Source organism: Tamandua tetradactyla, chromosome 2 (assembly GCF_023851605.1).
Source record: "Tamandua tetradactyla isolate mTamTet1 chromosome 2, mTamTet1.pri, whole genome shotgun sequence".
NCBI classification, from domain to species: domain Eukaryota; kingdom Metazoa; phylum Chordata; class Mammalia; order Pilosa; family Myrmecophagidae; genus Tamandua; species Tamandua tetradactyla.
The window spans coordinates 86,546,266-86,565,459 of NC_135328.1; the positions used below are offsets into that span (position 1 = coordinate 86,546,266).

At 34.0% G+C, this 19,194-nt stretch overlaps 1 pseudogene; it reads left to right on the plus strand.

Annotated features, from left to right (window-relative positions):
- The first annotated feature begins 17,710 nt into the window (after positions 1-17,710).
- LOC143656997 (bifunctional phosphoribosylaminoimidazole carboxylase/phosphoribosylaminoimidazole succinocarboxamide synthetase pseudogene) lies at positions 17,711-18,917 on the plus strand (annotated as a pseudogene).
- The last annotated feature ends 277 nt before the right edge of the window (positions 18,918-19,194 follow it).

Genomic DNA, 19,194 nt, shown 5'->3' on the forward strand with positions numbered 1-19,194 from the left:
GATTATCTCAGGTTTTTTCCTTTAAAAAGATAATATTAATTTCTATTTTTAAAAGACCTTTATTTCTGAGCAAAGTTTCTCAGTTTTGCAATTATAAATTTTATAAAGTTTAGAAACTTTTTTGACAATGCATTAGTAATAAAGCACATGCAAGAAAACTCTTAGCTTCCCATATAAGAGTGAGTGCACTATTTACAATAAAAAACTGATTCCATCTGCTCCCAGAGCCTGAAGTGGTTGACTTACTCCTAAACAACGGTTAGCTTCAGCTCATACGCACTAAGAAACATTTAACATATTTTCCTTTTTACAATGGACTTTGAAATTTTGACCAAAATTTGTACTTTCTATTGAGAAAGGGCTTACAATCAAATTGTGAATAGTTCATGTACTTTTATCATAGACGGTAACAGTCCAACCATAGTTTGGGATTTATAAAATCCCGCATTCAGCATCAACTTGAGCCCCACTCAAGTTGGTGCTGCATGGTCTGTGGATTCCAACTGAGATCCCACACAGGAACTGGATGGTGACATCTGAGAGCAGAGCTTGTGAATATTCAGATGCTGACTTAGACTTTGTCCCTTTAGAAAACCAACTTTCTCCACCATCAACTTCTGCCTTCATGTCTCTGCTGTCACCTTCTTGCCATCTTCTTGAGAATCCTTATCTTGAGAGTTAGGGGTTAGTTGAAATCTTTGCTCTTAATTATCAAGTATTCCTCAAATTTGTATGCACCTGACTCCTGAGAGTGAGGTGCAAATCCCAAAGGCTCTAGTTAATATTTAATAATTTATAGAAAGTATTAAATAAATCCATATAAATGAACCCCATTAAATAGCTAGAAGATTAAAGTTGCTAAAAGTGGCTTCGTTATCTTACAAAGAAAAACAAATATAAACATTTATTTATATAATAATAAATAATTATTGGCATTTTAATCTCTAAGGAAAGTAATTCATGAAATCAAGTATATGTTGCATTTTCATTTCCAAGAATGCATATTTACAGGTTGTTTTGAAGGAATAACTGCAATGATTTATAAGGGAAATATCATGCTGAATAGTCAGTTTTGAGACAAAATGGTTTTATTTATATAATAGGGTCCATTATTTATAAATTTATATAATAGGGTCATGAGGAACATGATTACTTCATGATAATAGCCCTTCTAAAGAGGACTTTAATATTTTTAAGATTGCATTTTTGACAAATAGGCTTGGAAATATGTTCTAGTAAACACAGTTGAAATTGCCTGTGATTGTGAAGTATTTTACAATATTCTAGGCTTATTTAGAATTGAAAACATTGTTGAAGGTAGAAAATACATGGGAATATGGAATATGTACTGACACATGAACACTTTAGAACTTTATTTCATGGCTGAAACCTTCGTGATAATTTTCTCTTATAAATGACTTTATGGATACTTCTAGTCAACTTCACTGTAATTAAGCATGATTATAATGTAGAACAAAGTAATTGATGTCACCCCGAATACCATCTTTCTTAGTTTATTATGGGAAAGTGAATCTCCCTATACCCTTCAACTTATGTTGAAAATGAGTCTTCTTTGCAATCTTTGAACATTACAGTGTTTGCCTTTTCTATGTGCCACTTCCATAGACATTAATAAATTAAATAATTTATTTGGCAGGGCAATCACTTAAATTGAAATCAATCATGTTCAACATGTACTATGTTTTTGCAAAATAATTGTATATCCCTTACAGAGTGGGGATGTAACTAAGACATAGTTGAGCCCATTATTCCATCAGAGAAATTTTGTCAGTGGGTCTTCCTCCTGAGGGAGGGTTTTATTTCGCTTAAGGAAGTAAAGGGAATTGATCATTATTACGTACTCTATGTTAAAGAATCTAAGGATTAGCCCAATTGTAGATGGCTTCCTCTGGTGTGACCACTGCCTGGGCTTCCCGTGATGCCCAAACCACCCATGCCATTTTTGCCTTCCCTGCATTTGTCTCCCTATGTTCTCCTTTCATTTGGCATGGCATGGCCCCATATCATTAGCAGTCGTTTCTCTACTTATGAATGCATTTTCTTCATTTCTCATATACACTTGACCAAAACCAGTTTCAGCTTTTAGTACATCCACTCAAAAGAGGAAAATAGTTTTATATCCAGATTTCAATAAACAGGAGGGGAATTGATAACATTAATTCAGCTTCCCACCCTTGGACAGATCTACTCTGGCCATACAGGGAAGTATCCCTCTTCCACTATGATTGTGTGGGTCAAGTCGGAGGGGAGCTGTTCTGAAAAGGTTGACAGACAGGCCTTCCTGTAAGTTCCCACCATTCTGGCTGGCTGTCCACTCTACTTTTACTAGGTTTGAATGCAGTCAAGTCAAATGTTTGGCTTCCTACTTAACCACGATACCTATTCTTATTCCTCTTAAGGAGTTTTGCCTTTGAATGAGCAAGACTGTGTAAAAAGGAAAGGGCATAGAAACTCTACTACAAAAATATCATTAAAATAAATCCCAGAGCATGTTATTACAGCAGCTGACATCAGAAGAGGCTACTATTGTGGCTGGTGTTAAATTATTACTTTGAAAAATGTTTTTAAAAGATGAGATTATCAGGTTTTCCATATTGACGGAGAAGATAAACAGCAAATTGGCAGTCTGAAAACAAAACTAAAAGCATGAGTGACTGAAAATAAAAAAAACCTTAATGATTATTTTTCCTTTAACAGTCCCCACCAGTATCGCTGAATGACAATACAAGACAAAAAAAAAAAAAAAAAAGGATGTCTTTCATAGTTACTCCTGGTACAATATGTGCTTTTGCAATCACAACTGGTGTACAACTAATTTAGGAAGATTTCATCCCAACTGGTCCAGTTAAACTTCTGTATCTTGAAGGGCAAAGTTTGGCAATGTTTTAATCAATTCCATAGGAAAACCAGGTTAAATAGATTGTTCTGATTGTTCTTTGGTTCCTTCCTCTGTACCTTTCCCATTGTAGACAGTTTGTGGAAACTAAGTAAATACTGTTAATTGTCTCTAGGAGCAAATGATTAACTGAAGAACATTTATAAATCTACTTTAACAATGAACTTTTACACATCCACTAAATTAAATCAGTTCTTACACCATGTCCAACATTTTTTTAGCTACTTGGTTTCTTATGGCAGGTGCTAGTAAAAACCAAAATGTGCTTTCTTTACAAAAAAATTTCCATTTCAGAGTAATACATTCAAATGGACAATATCTTCATTTAATCTGAACGGATTAATTTCATGATACATACATATTTGAATATGTATTCATTTTTCCCATGCTATTTAAAAGCTATTTTCATTTGTGTTCAAATGTATGAGTGTGTAATTATTTCTAGCACTTTCATAACCTTTTTGTAGGGATGTTGTACAGCAGTTTGTTGTTTTTATATAGTGAAATAACACACAAATGTATCATGTGATCAGTTTTTAGAAATGTATACATTCATATAACCTCTTCCTCAATTAAAATATAGAACAATCCCATCATCTTAGAAAGTTTCTAATATAATTTCAAGTCAATCTCCCATTATTTTCAAGTTCACTACCACAGCTTGGCTTTGCTTATTCCAGAACTTCGTGTCAATTAAATCGCAAAATATGAACTTCTGTGTCTCTGGCCTCTTTCACTCAGCATAGCATCCTTGAAATTGAGTTGATTTTTGCATGTATCAGTAGTTCATTTATTTTTATTTCTGAGTCATATTCTATTATTTTAAAACAACACAGGTTACTTAGTCACTTGTTTATTAAAAGATAACTTGGCTGTTTCCAATCTTTGGCTTTATAAATCTCCTATTAACATGTGTGTATGCAGATACTTGAGGAAATATATTTTTATTTCTCTTGGGAAAACATAATATTGGAATTGCTGGCTCAAAAGCTAAATGCATGCTTGCCTTTTTTTTTTTTAAATGGCAGTATTTCAAAGAGGTTGTACCATTTTACACTCTCATGAGAAGCTCTGGTTTCTTATATTTTTATTATTATTTAGTCAATATTTTAAAGTTTAGTCATTCACATATATTAACTGTTGTTTAAATGTACATTTCCTAAAAGCAATTGATTTACAATATTTTTCATACCTTATTGGTCATCTGTATATTTGGTGAACTATCTGATCTGGCTTTTGCATTTTCTTTGAATTGGTTGCTTGTCTTGTTTATTATTCAACGTTAGGAGTCCTTAGAATATTTCTATTTCAATATCAAATGTATGTGTTGTGGATATTTTTTCCTAGTCCAGAAGATTCCTATTCATTTTCCAACTGTTATCATTTGCTTAAAATAGTTTTTTGAATTTGATGAAGTCTAACCTGTTCTTTTTTTTTTTACAAATAGTCCTTTCTGTGTTCCCTGTTAGAAATCTTCACCAATCCTAAAGTGATGAAGATATTGTCCACTGTTTTCTTTCATTAAAACTGTCAATTATGTCAAAGTGTTGATAGTGCTGTTAAAGTCTTCTATATCCTGAATGATTTTCTGTCTACTTGTTCTGATTACTGAGGAAGGAGTGTTGAAGATTCTAACAATAATTGTGTCCTTGTCTACTTCATTTTTTAGTTCTACAAACTTACTTCGTTTAAAGCGAATGGCTGTTATAGAAGCATATACATTTGGGATGACTCTTCTGGATTAATTGACCCTTTCTTTACTCTTATAAGCCTCTTGTAATCCTGGTAACTTGTGTTCTGAAGTCTACTTTGTCTGACATTACTATCACTTTCCAACTTTTTTATGGTTAATGCATGATATAACTTATTTCATTCTTTTACTTTTTTTTTCCGCCTGGGCAGGCACCGGGAATCAAACCGGGTCTCCGGTCTGGCAGGTGGGAACTTTGCCTGCTGAGCCACCGTGGCCCACCCATTCTTTTACTATTAACCTATCCTTACCTTTATATCTGAAACAGGGTGTATAAAACACATATGGGAATTCACTTTTTATTCTATCTTACATTATTTGCATTTTATTTGAAACATTTAAACAATTTATATTCAAGGTGATTATGTTTGGCTTTAAATCTAACCTCTTATTATTCATTAATTATTGTAATCTCTATGTTTTCTCCTTTGTTTCTCTTTTCCTACCTTCTTATTTGTAACTATTTTATTCAGGTTTAACTGATATTCAGTAAGATGTACGTATTTAAAGTTCTTTGACATATGTATAAAATATGAAACCATAACAGTAAAATAGAAAACATTTCCATCAACTGTAAAAGGTACCTTGTTTGCTTTTATAATGCCTCTCTTTGGCCACTCTCACATGATTCCCTACCCCCACCCCACCCCTAGGAAACCACCGATCTATTTTCTGTCACTATCAACTAGTTGCCATTTTCTAGAATTTTTTATATTAAGGGAATCATATATTATTACCTATTTTTTTGTTAGTAGGGGAAAGTCTTTCATTTGGCATAATGATTTTAGTTTCATAAATGCGGTATGCTGAAGACTGTTCCACTATATGGATCACTACAATGTGTTCTGATGGACATTTGGTTTGAGTCTTCCACTAATAATGAACATATGGGTTGCTAGGCATTTTAGCTATCAGTAATAAAGCTCCTATGAACACCTTCAAACAAATTTTTGTATGGATAAAGACCGATTTCTTTTGGGTAAAAAGGTGATTTATATAGTAGGTGAATATTTAAATTTTACAAATCTGCCAAACTGTTTTCCAAAATGGTTGTACCATTTGATATTCCCACCAGCAGCCAAGGACAGTTCAGTTGCTCTACATCCTCCTCAACACTGAGTATGGTCAGTAATTTTAGTTTTAGGCATTTAATAGGTATGCATTTATATTCCATTGTGGTTTTAGTTTGTATTTCTTTAATGACTAATAATGTTGTGACATCATATATCTTTGGTGAAGTCTCCTCAAATCTATTGCTTATTTTTATATTGGTTTATTTATGTCATTTTTTTTAATATTCCAAGATTTTTAAAATGTGCTGGTTTAAAAGGATGTATGCCCCCTAGAAAAGCCATGTTTTAATCTAAATCCCATTTCATAAAGGTAGAATAATCCCTATTCGATACTGTATGTTTGGAACTGTAATTAGATCATCTCCCTGAATGATGTGATTTAGTCAAGAGTAGTTGTTAAACTGGATTAGGTGACAACATGACTCCACCCATTTGGGTGGGTCTCGATTGGTTTATTGGAGTCCTATAAAAGAGGAAACATTTTGGAGAATGAGAGATTCAGAGAGAGCAGAGCAGAATGACATAGCCACCAGAAGCAGAGTCCACCAGCCAGTAACCTTTGGAGATGAAGAAGGAAAATGTCTCCCAGGGAGCTTCATGAAACAGGAAGCCAGGAGAAGCTAGCAGATGATGCTGTGTTCACCATGTGCCCTTCCAGTTGAGAGAGGAACTGTGACTGTGTTTGCCATGTGCTTCTCACTTGAGAGAGAAACCCTGAACTTCATTGGCCTTGTTGGACCAAGGTATCTTTCCCTGGATGCTTTTGATTGGACATTTCTATAGACTTGTTTTAATTGGGGCATTTTCTTGACCTTAGAACTGTAAACTAGCAACTTATTAAATTCCCCTTTAAAAACCATTCCATTTCTGGTATATTGCATTCTGGCAGCTAGCAAACTAGAACAAAAATATATTCTGGATTCAAGTAATTTATGAGTAGCTTTTCCTACTTTCTTTTCATTCTCTTAACGGTCTTTGTTTTTTTCATACTATATGGCGGGGGTCGCATTTCATACTTTTTACATGTGAGTATTCCCTTATTGCAGCATCTTTTGTTGAATTTTTTTGTTTGATTTTTTTGTTTCTTTTGCTTGTTTGCTTGTTTGGTAAGTGCATGGAATCGAAGCCGGGTCTCCCGTATGGCAGGTGAGAATTCTACCACTGAACTACACTTGCACCCTCCCTTAACTGTGTCTTTTGAACAGCCTAAGTTTTAATTTTGATGTTCAATTTATTTTTTTTCATTAATTGTGCTTTTGATATCATATCTAAGAAATATGGGCCTGTCCCAAGTCCACAAAGATTTTATCTTACTTTTTCTTGTAGACATTGCATAATTTTAGCTTTTATATTTGTGTCTATAAGTCATTTTTAGTTAATTTTTGTATTTGGTACAAGGCATGGTTTAAAGTGATCTTTATATATATATAAAGCTGATAGAGTTCAATACTTCTAAACTAACCCTACAAGCAGCACTAAAAGGGAGCTCATACTGAAATGAGAAGGATGCTAGACCACTGTTCAATGTGGCATGAAGTTAACCTGTGGATAATTTAAAATGCCAATCCTGTTATAGTGTATCTCTTGGTAGGTAATTCTACTCTTTATTTTATACAGGTATTAAAATGTAAATGCATAAAAAAATGATTAATCTATGGTTTTGGACATACAGGTAAACAGATACAATTTGTAACAAGTACAAAAAAGGCACAGGGATAGTAGGTACAGGAACAGTGTATTTGTATGCTTATTCAAGTCAAATTAGTATCTAATCAAATATGATTGCTATATATATGATGGTAAACTTGAAGCCTATAGTAACCACAAGAATATATATGAAAAATATATCCAGAAATAAATGAGAAGGAAATAATATGGTATAATACAAAAAAATCAAATAAATATGAAAATGAGCATTAGTAGTAGAGCTGAGGGGCACAAAAGGTATGAGACTTACAAAGATTATATAGCAACAAAGCTGAAGCAAGTTGTTTCAGTTTACTAAAGCTGCCAGACTGCATCACACCAGAAATGGATTGGCTTTTACAAAAGGGATAAATTATAGGCTATAATTCTAAGGCCTTGAAAATGTCCAAATGAAGGCACCAAGAAGAGGATATCTTCACTCAAGAAATGCCAATGGAGTCCAGGGTTTCTCTGTCACATGGGAAGGTACATGGTGACTTCTGCTGCCCTTCTCTCCTGGTTTTTGTTTTCCCAAATTCTCCCAGCACTGAGCTTCTCCAGGGTAAGCTCTGTATTTTATCTCTTAGCCTAGCATCTCCAAATGTCTGTGACTTGGGTTCCTCTCTTTGTCAGCTCTCCAAGCATCTGTACTTTCTTCAAAATATTCCCCTCTTAAAATACTCAGTAAACTAATTAAGACCCACCTTGAATGGTCAGTGCTACATCTCCATGGAAATAACCTAATAAAAAGGACCCACCCATAATTGGAGGGTCACATGTCCATGGAAACAACCTGTTCTAGTTTACTAGCTGCTGGAATGTGATATACCAGAAATAGAATGGCTTTTAAAAGGGGGAATTTATTAAGTTGAAAGTTTACAGTTCTAAGGCCATGAAAATGTCGCAATTAAAGCAAGTCTATAAAAATGTCCAAATTAAGGCACCAACAAGAGGTTCCATTCATTCAAGAAAGGTCAGTGAAGTTCAGAGTTCCTCTCTCAATTTGAAAAGATACATGGCGAACATGATGACATCTGCTAGCTTTGTCTCCAGGCTTCTTGTTTCAATGAACTCCCCTGGAGGCGTTTTCCTTCTTCATCTCCAAAGGTCTTTGGCTGCTTGGGTTCTACTGGTTCTCATGGCTCTGAGACTCTCTCCAAAATATTTCCTCTTTTAAAGAATTCCAGTAAAAAGATCCACCTGGAGTGGGACTAATCAAAGGTTAATACTCACAGCTGGGTGAGTCACATCTCACTGAAGATAATCTAATCAAGTTCCAAGCTGCAGTGCTGAATAGGGATTAAAAGAAACAGCTACTTCTGCTACATGGATCAGTATTAAAACATGGCTTTTCTAGGGTACATAATCCTTTCAAACTGGCACAAAACCTAATTAAGAGATCCTATCCACAACAAGTCTGCACCCACTAGAATGGATTAAAAGAGCATGGCTTCTCTTGGGGTACAGACTAGCACAAAAGTCCTGCCTCATCAGTAGTTAATGTAAATGTAAATGGATTAAACTCTCCAGTCAAGAGGCAGATTGGCAGAATGGTTTAAAAACCTTGACCCAACTATATGCTGTTATAAGAGTCTTATGTTAAATTCAAAGACATAAGTATATTGAAAGTAAAAGGATGGACAAAAAATATACTATAAAGTACTAATCAAAAAAGAGCTGGGATAGCTATACTAATAGCAGGTAAAATATACCTAAACTCAAAAACTGTCATGAGGGACAAAAATGGTCATTATATACTGATAAAGGGATCTATTCAAAAAGAAGACATAGCAATTATAAATATGTATGCACCTAATGGCAAAACCCAAAAAACATATAAAGCAAAAATTGACATATTTATAGGGAGAAAAAGATGGTAATACATTAAACAGGAGATTTTAATACACCATTTTTGATAAGTTTTAAAATATCCAATTTCCAAGCACCATTTGTTGAAGAGACTTTTCTGTCCCAGTTGAATGGACTTAGCAGCCTTATCAAGTATCAGTTGACCATAGATGTGTCAGTCTATTTCTGGGCTCTCAATTTGATTCCATTCATCAATACATCTATCCTTATGCCAATAACATGCTTTTTTGACCACTGTAGCTTTGTAATATACTTTAAAGTCAAAATGTGTGAATCTTCCAACTTTTTTCTTTTCTTTTCAAGCATTTTTGGCTTTTGGGGGCCTCTTCCCCTTCCAAATACATTTGATGATTGCCTTTTCCATTTCTGCAGAGTAGGCTGTTGGAATTTTGCTTTGGATTGCATTGAATCTGAAAATTGCTTTTGGTATAATTAACATTTTAGTGATATTTAGTCTTCCAATCCATGAACAAGGAATGTCCTTCCATTTCTTTAGGTTTTCTTTGATTTCTTTTAGAAATGCTTTGTACTTTTCTGCATGCAACTTCTTTACATCCTTGACTAGATTTATTCCTAGATATTTGAATCTTTCAGTTGCTATTTTTAATGGAATATTTTTCTCAATTTCTTCCTCAGACTGCTTATTACTAGTTTATTGAACCATTTCTGATTTTTGCATGCTGATCTTGCATAGTGCTACAACTTCCCATTTTTTAAAATGTATTACAAAGCTAAATTAATTAAAACAGTATGGGTACTGACTCAAGGATAAACATAAAGACTAATGGGACTGAATGGAGAGTTCAGATATAAATGCTTACATATATGGCCAATTGATTTTTGACAAGGTGCCAAGTCCACTGATCAGAGAAAGAATAGACTCTTCAACACATGGTATAGAGAAAACTGAATATCCACATGCAAAAGAGTGAAATTGCAAAAATTAATTAAAAATGGATCAAAGATCTAAACAAAACCATTAAAATAATAAAACTCCCAGAAGAAAACATAGGAAAGCATTTTCAGGACCTTTTGTTAGGCAAAAATTTCTTTAGACTTTACACAAAAAGCACGACAACAAAAGGATATATAAATGAGGCTTTATAAAAATTAAAACTTTTTATATCAAAGGATGTTCTCAAGAAAGTGAAAAGACAACCTACAGAATAGGAGACAATATTGGAAACCATGTACCTGATAAGGGTTTAATAGCTGGCATATGTACAGAATTACAAATCATCAACCTAAAGATAAACAACCCAGTTTAAAAATGGGCAAAGGACTTGAATAGAAATTTCTCCAAAGAAGATATACATATGGACAATTAGCATAGAAAAGATTCTCGACATCACTACCCAACAGAGAAATGCAATACAAAACCACAGTGAGATATTATTTATTCCACACCTACTATAATGTCTACTACTTAAAAAAAAACAAAGCAAAAACAGAAAATAACCAGTCCTGAAGAGGATGTGGTGAAATGGGAATATTCATGTTGGGTTGACAATATTCCTATGACCACAGTTCTGACTCAATTAGTAGGTTAGTTTCACATACAACATTATAAAATTTGGGCGGGCCATGGTGGCTCAGTGGCAGAATGTTTGCCTGCCATGCCAGAGGACCTGGGTTCAGTTCCCGGTGCCTGCCCATGTAAAAAAAAAATTAAATTAAATTTAAAAAAATTATAAAATTTGTCCTAGAACCTGTTTATGTCTTCCTTTCCATAAGCCAGGTATAGATATGGAAAATAATCAAGGTGCCTCTCTTCACATATCACATTTTATTTTTTCTCTTACTGCAAAACTCAACAAAATAGTTGTCTCTATCTACCATCTCCAAATCCTCTCTCCTTTTTCCTTAAACTGCTGCAATCAAAATTTGTCTCTACTACTTGGCTGAGTCATCAATGGCCTCTATATTCTTTAATCCAAAGAATTCTCAGTACCTATTTTACTTATCCTAAAAGCATTTATTTGGCAAAATTGATTATCCCCTTTTCTTTGAAGCACTTTCATCCTTTGGCTTCCATACTTCCAAGCTTTTCTTCCTTCCTGACTTGGCACTCGTTCTTATTCTGTTTTATTTTTCCTTCACATATCAACCCATAGTCTGGCATGCCCAAGACTAGAGGTTGGAATTCAGTCCTTGGAATTCCCCTCTTTTCACTCCATAGTCATATTTTGAAGAAATTATCTGAACTCAGTGATTTTATATACCATTTTGGAGCTGATGACTCCCAAATTTATAACTCCAATCTGAACATCTTCCTCCAATTTAAACTCCTCCAGTTACCTATTCAAAATTTCTGTTTGAACATGTAGTAGACATCTCAATTGATGTTTAAAATTTAATTCGTGACATTCCCTTCAAATTATGTTTTAATTGTAGTTTTCTATTCTTACTTAATAACAACAGCATTCAATTTGTTTGGGAAAAAATAATCCATATCTAAAATGCAAGTAGATACACAATAAAATAAAATTTACTCAATGAAAATGTTAAAAAGAGGGGTAAAATTTTGGATCAGTGAAAATATTAAACTCAGTAGCGTCACAAAGTAATGATACATAAGTAATGTTTTCCACCATTACGTGCTTGGGGAAACAAGGGCATATAATACCTTTCCACCTTTCCATCCATAAGAAGGAGAGAAATAGTAACAGAAAATCAGGAAGAAATGAGTATAAAGTGAAATCACACTTAGAAAACCATGAAGAGATTACCAATACACAATTTGAAAAACTCAATGTCTTGAACCTTAGTAAAGATAGTCAGGAATGAATCTTGGAACTTATTTAAAGAAACTAGACCTGACCTATATTTGGTTTTCACTGAAAGTATTTGTAAACGAATGAGCAAATGTATACTTTTTCCTGATATTATTTTAAGACATTTAAATAGAAGCAACAAATATGTGATCAAGTTTTAAAAATTGCAGAGGCTGAGCATTTTTCAAAGTGAGTTTGGTGACCTCAATTGGTCCTTACAATCTTAATAATTTGAAGTTACCCAGTAGCAATGATCTTCAAGCCTTGTTTGTAGATGCCCAAAAGAAAGTAAAGAATATTTTCCTTTCTTGTTTTAAGTTAAAAATTAACATTTTTATCAGAATTTCAGATAATTGAAAGGATTTAATTCCTTCTGAATTGTAAATACTGAGAATTCAGCATTAACAAGTCATATGACCTATTTAGCTTAATCAAGGGGCATGATGTTATAATTATCATCAACTACTGTCATTAAGTGTTTTTTTTTTACCAACTTGTCTCCTTTAGATATATTCTTGTTACACCCTACTGCTGAATTTTATCTTAATGCAATATTTTTATGTAAACAAGTCTTTTACTGATCATTTATTATAAACATGCTCCATAAAAATATGTATATAACATGCAATTATTATCAATGTATTTCCTTTGATCCTAAGTGAAATGGGAAAATACTATAGGCTTTGATGAGTGACAAAATCCTACACAGTATTTTATAAGTTTTATAAGGTTTATAAGATTGTCCTACTTTCACTGATGTTTTCAGAATAGTTGAAAGTGGTGAATGATGGAAAAATGGAGAATGGTTAGAAGGATAATGAATAATCTGGGAAGAGAACTTGGTGATTAGATTAAGATCTTAGCTGCGAGGATGGTGAAAATTCATCACTTCTTAATTATCTTTTGAAAGTGAAGGCAAAGAATTGGCTTATTAATGGGAGATGGAAAATGACAAAAAGAGATGTGGATATACTAATGATCATCAGGATTTTTTTTCATCTTTTTTTTTTTCAGCCAATGGAAATGGGAACTATATTTGGGACATGTTTAGCTGTCACTTACACATCCAAGTAAAGAGGTTGTTTAGGATATTCGATTTATGTGCTGGAATTCAGAATACCTTTGCAGGCTAGTGAAAAAAAGTTGGGGATAAAGAACATATAGATTATACTTATAGCTATGTGGCTCAATGAGATTTACCTTGGAAGGGAATTAAGAAGAGAGTACAGAAGAAGGTACCGCCAAGGAAGACTAAAACAGAGTTGGCCAGAGATGTAAGAGAAGAGACTGCCCTGAGTGCCAGGCATACTGAATTCTTCCAGAAATATGAAATAACTGGATAAATAAAATACTGGCAATGGATGAAATAAGCTAGGGACTGTCAATGGACCCTTTAATTTAGAATTATATTTCTTAATAGTGAACTTGACAAGAGAGACTTGATTGGAGAGAAAGCCTCATTGAAGTGGGGTTAAGAGAATATGTGGAGAGAAACTGCAAATTTTGACTTCAGATAATACTTCCAGATGTGTTGCCAAAAAGGGAGCAGAGAAATAGGACAAGTAGCTGGAGAGTGATTTGGTGTTAGAAGGTGTATTTTATTTTCTTTCATGGGAGAAATAAGTGCATGCTCATTTGCTGATGAGGATGATCCAATAGAGACATGGGGAAAATATGATAACCCAGAAGAGTGAGAGGGGAAATTGCCAAAGCAATATCCCTAAGTAGGTGAGAGAAGAGATCTATTGCAAAAGTGGAAGGTTGTCCTTTGCTAAGAACATAGCCAGGTTAATCACAGGAAGAGGAGAGAAGGCAGCGTGTATGAACATAGATGCTGAAAGGTGGACAGGTATGTGGGACTCATTGCTAATTCATCTGGTCATGACAAATACAATCTAGATTTCTATTTTAGAATAAAATATGAAAGCCCTGACAGGCAAGGCATTTTTAACATATATATGCTACATTTACACATACATATTTTTTGGTGTTCACAGTTGCCATTGTCAGTAGGAGGCTTTCTCCTTTTGTATCATCTAGATATCTTAGAAGGGGAGACGTTATCTTTAGAATACAAAAGTAAATTTGATGAGCCGATAAAAAAAGTATAGTGAAAAATGTCAATAATTTCAATGCTTTCACATAAGGATAGAGACATAAGAATATCTTTATAATATTCTCCAGAAACTACCAGCCAAGCACATATGTTGGGACTAAAGTTATAGGAATTCTTTTTAAATCATCTGTTCGCTATATAATTTGTAAGTAATTGGCTATGGCAACCTATAAAGTTACCCTCCACATCTCTACCTCTAAAAAGAAATCCTATGTCGGTAGAAATTTTCCCTGAAATTGTGAGCTATTTTATGTAGTAAAATCCTTTGTACTTTATCTCATGAGTTACACCGTATAGTATATGGTGTTAATATACTCACTTGTTGCAAATTCAATTTATAAGATAATTGGAACTTGTAAAATTGACACAATTTAGAAGTTCCTTTTTAAAATGTCAGAAGCTTTATCTTTCACTGAATTATGTGGTAAATTTTTAATAACATCTCATTTATTTCTCAGAACAGTCCAGTGATGCACATACTATTATCTCTATTTCATAGATAAGAAAACCTAGTCTAAAGTAGTGAGATAATTTCCCCCAAAACAGTAGAAAAGTACTTGAGAAAGGTAGGATTCCACTTAAGATTTCTATGACTCCAACATCCTCTCTTTTTCAACTATGCTAGAATTCCAGTCAAGAGATTTGTGTCAGAATTAGTTTCCACAGGCATGTAGATTTCTCCTGTGACATCTTAGAGAAGGCTTTCAAGTTCTGTAGTTCTACTAGGTAACCACAAGAGACTTTTAAGTAAGGTTAAGAAGTTTACCCTATAGCTAGAAAACATTTAACTCTCTCATCTTTCTATCTTATTGATTCCTTTTAAGTCACTGTATCACTGAGTGTCCTGGAAAAGTACTTTGCAACTATTGGCTCACCACTGATATTTTGATGCTTTTGAGAGAAGATGTACTCTATCTTTCTGTTAACATATATGCACTGGGAGACTACAGTCATCTAAAGCCTCATATGACCTAGTTTCCCATTTCTTAAGTCATATTGGGTTTCTACATAGCCTTGAAAGTAAAATATTAAATGGAACATGTTATTTTCAACTTGTTATTCCTGAAGATTTTCAACTTGCTCCATGTTTTTTTTTATTAATTAAAGAAGAAATTAACACAACATTTAGAAATCATTCCATTCTACATATGCAATCAGTAATTCTTAACATCATCACATAGATGCATTATCATCATTTCTTAGTACATTTGCATCGATTTAGGAAAAGAACTAGCAAAGCAACAGAAAAAGATATAGAATGTTAATATAGAGAAAAAAATAAAAATAATAATAATAGTAAAAAAAAAAAGGAAAAAGAAAAAAAAAGACAAACAGACAGACAAAAAAAAAAAACCTATAGCTCAGATGCAGCTTCATTCAGTGTTTTAACATGATTACTTTACAATTAGGTATTATTGTGCTATCCATTTTTGAGTTTTTGTATCTAGTCCTGTTGCACAGTCTGTATCCCTTCAGCTCCAATTACCCATTATCTTACCCTGTTTCTAACTCCTGCTGGGCTCTCTTACCAATGATGCATCAACTATTGTCCTTAAATATGAAAAGGCAAAATGCATGGCAAAACTTAGCTTTAAAGTACATCTTTATTAAGGAAAGAAATTGTTTGATAAATCTAAAAGGTAAAACCATAGCATTTAGCACTTACTCAGTTTGAGTAAATATATGAATATTGCGGTGAATGCAGATCCCTTAACAGGTGGATGATTCTTCTTTTCTTAGGAGCTTAACTAGTATCTTCATTATCTACTCATAAGAAAAGTTCCACTGGAGCTGCACTGGCCTCTTCATTTTTATTTTATTGATATTTAAGACTTTGAAAAGATGAAAATGTACTTCTCGAACATGTTCTTTAAGAAAAAGCTGAGTAGGTTTAGATGTAGGTATTTTAGTCCATAAGCGCAGACTTTTAAAAAAAATGATTCTAAAAGCAAATTATATAGAAGCTAATGGAGGGCAGTGTGACAGTGTCTCACTGGCAGAGTTCTCACTGCCATGCCAGAGAACCCGGTTCAATTCCTGGTGTCTGCCCATGCCAAAAAAAAAAAAGCTAAAGGAGGCAGGCAGATCTCAGCTAAGTCTTTTAGATCAATTATTACCAAGATATTAATGTCTTAATCCTTGCATCCAAAGGACTTTGCTTTATTTTGTGCAATGCAGTCACCTCTACACTACAGTTGGGTTTTAACAACTAAAGAATACAATTTGTTTAGAAAATGAGAATTCTGATTACTAGTTTCTAAATTACCTTTAGAGGTAGCAAAAATGAACATCCCTCTTTTGGTAAGGAGGAAAGGCTCTTATTTCTTAAAAGTCCCAAAATATTGTGGTATTAGCAATCTTCTATTGATATGGCAAGCATTGATACATATTTCCTCCTGGAGAAAAAGTTTCTTATATAACCAAAGCAGAAGTTTATCACTAATTATATAGAGACTTATCCTTTTAATGTAGTGATTTAATATGAAATTAAGTATACAATGAAACTGCTATAAGATACAGTCATAATCACAGGCTAACACATCCTACAAAAAAAAGTTGGCGATAACGCTGATATGATATAGCCATCTCACTTAGGAAAATCGCAAAAACATACTAAGAAAACAAATGTAGTTCTGGCAAAGGAGATTATCTAAAGGAAATCTAGGAGTAGCAAAAATGAATTAAATTTTTTCCCTGCAAGTAATGTAATTTATTCCATTATTCACCAGATATCAATTGAACATCCTAATTGTGGTAAACACTGAGCCCATTTTTGTTTTAAGCTTTTCAAATATCAATCCTTCTAATTACTCATCAAAATATCAGTATATTTTACCCAACATTATTAATTGAAAGCTGAACTGCTTCAATGAGGGTTTACAAGAGTCATTTTAAATATTAAGGCCATTGCGTCATTTGGGCATTCCGGGCACATTTATCAACTATGAAGATATTTGGCATCTGAAAAACTGCATCTGGCTCTAAAATCTGAAATCAAAACTAAAATACATAATTAGCAAATCTTTAATTAGATGACTACATAGTACAAATCATATTAAATCTAGTCGCTAGTGGTTCACATTGTCTTGTTTATTTATAGAAATTTAATATAATTGATATCCCAAGGGTAAAATTTGAATGATATTCTTAAGAGTAAAAATTGCTTTAAGTGATCAATTTCTCCTCAGTTTGCAGAGTCGCTGTGGGTTTGGCTGTTTCCACAGTGCTCCAGTGAGTGTCGTTGGACTCCCTGGATAAGCGGGCTGGAGCAGGGGGCACATGTGTGGAGCCTCCTTTCCCCACCCCTGCGAGCCTCAGTGAACTCTCCTTATTTTTTCCAGATTCTTGCCTCTGTTCCTAGTGTGGTCACTGCCCTCAACCCACTCAGGCTAACTGCGACAGTGAGGATCAAAAAGACTCAATATGGAGGCTCAGATAATATTAAGCAACAAATCCACACAATCAAAGCATTTCTCCTGTACTGAAGATACCTGTACATATAAACCGTACTGAACCTTGGTTAAAAAACAACTCTATGAGGGAAAAACAAAAGAAGTCTATCAATTATTAGATAATCTAGGAAAAGTCCTCCAGTCTAAGGATCAGATTACTTCAAGAAATTCACCTAGAGAAAATCACCTGGTAGGAAAAGCCGCAATCTTACATAAAAGTTGTATTTTTCAGCTGTGATAGGAAGCAGGTATAAAAAGTGCTTTCACTCAAAAATGTGGGAAAATAACTTGCATTGCACACCAGCGTGAAATGATTCCAATTGAATGGATTTGTAGAAGAAAAGCAATTGGCTCTTTTCCCAAAAGAATCTCTGTCCTTAAGGAAGGATATAAGTTTAACCCACCTCAAGGACAGACATTTTTCAAGAATGATGCCAATGAAGATCCACAGTGGTCTGAGGAACAGCTAATTGCTGTAAAATTTTGCTTTGTTGGACCTGTTACAGGCCAAAGTGAAGTAAATATTATGAGTCATGCAACACAGGCAATTTTTGAAATATTGGAGGAATCCTGGTTGACCCAGAACTGTACCCTGGTTGATATGAAGATTGAATTTGGTGTAGAAGGAACCACCAAATAAAATGTTCTTACTGATACTATTGATGTTTCCTAAAGACTCTGGCCATCAGGAGATCAAAGCTAACAGATAGACAAGCAGTCATATTATGACCTCAAGACAGTAATCCCTGAAGGACTCCAGATGCTAAAGAAAATTTTTGAGTGAATTGCAGAGAGAGGAGAGTTGCTTCTAAAATAAAAAAGTGAGTACAGGGTTGTAGTGTTGATGTAGGGATCACTTCGAAAAAATCCAAAAAGTGTGTGGAAACTTTGGCATTCCATGTTACCTAGGGTAACCTCTGTCTCTAAAGGACCAGAGGAAGTTTGGAGGATTCAACATGAGTAGGAAGGGGTGGATATTCCTCTGGTATTTGTGGCAGTAGCAGTCAGAAGCAATGGTTTAGGAGTAGTGATGTCCTATAATACTGCATATCCACTCAGCAGCTGTCCTCACCTCACACCTGACCGGGGAGCTCAGGATATGTGGTCTTGGCTGTTCAACCTACCTTCTCCAGAAGGTTCAGTTCAGTTTGCTGCTCAGATGTTTGGATTAAACCACCACTGTTTATGGTGGTGCTCACATCACCATATGAGCAAGTTATTAAAACCCATGGATCTCCCTGATGCAAGCTGACAAGAAAATCAGAGCTTGCAGTTTATAAGAACATCATTGTAATATTTAGAAGAAAAATGACAAATTAGTAGTTTAGTTGCAGGAGAAAAAGCAAGATAAGTGATTCTAAGTCAAAGAAAACCAATAAAATTTACTGAATTACAAAAATATCATTTTAAACGGTAGACTTCCAAAATAAGTGTCTGGAGCCTACCAAGATCTTAAAATGATAGATATATTATTACTAATTATGTTTTAATAGAATGTTACATACTGTGCTAGGTTTCATTAACCAAAACAAACTTTATAGTGTCCTCATGTAGCTT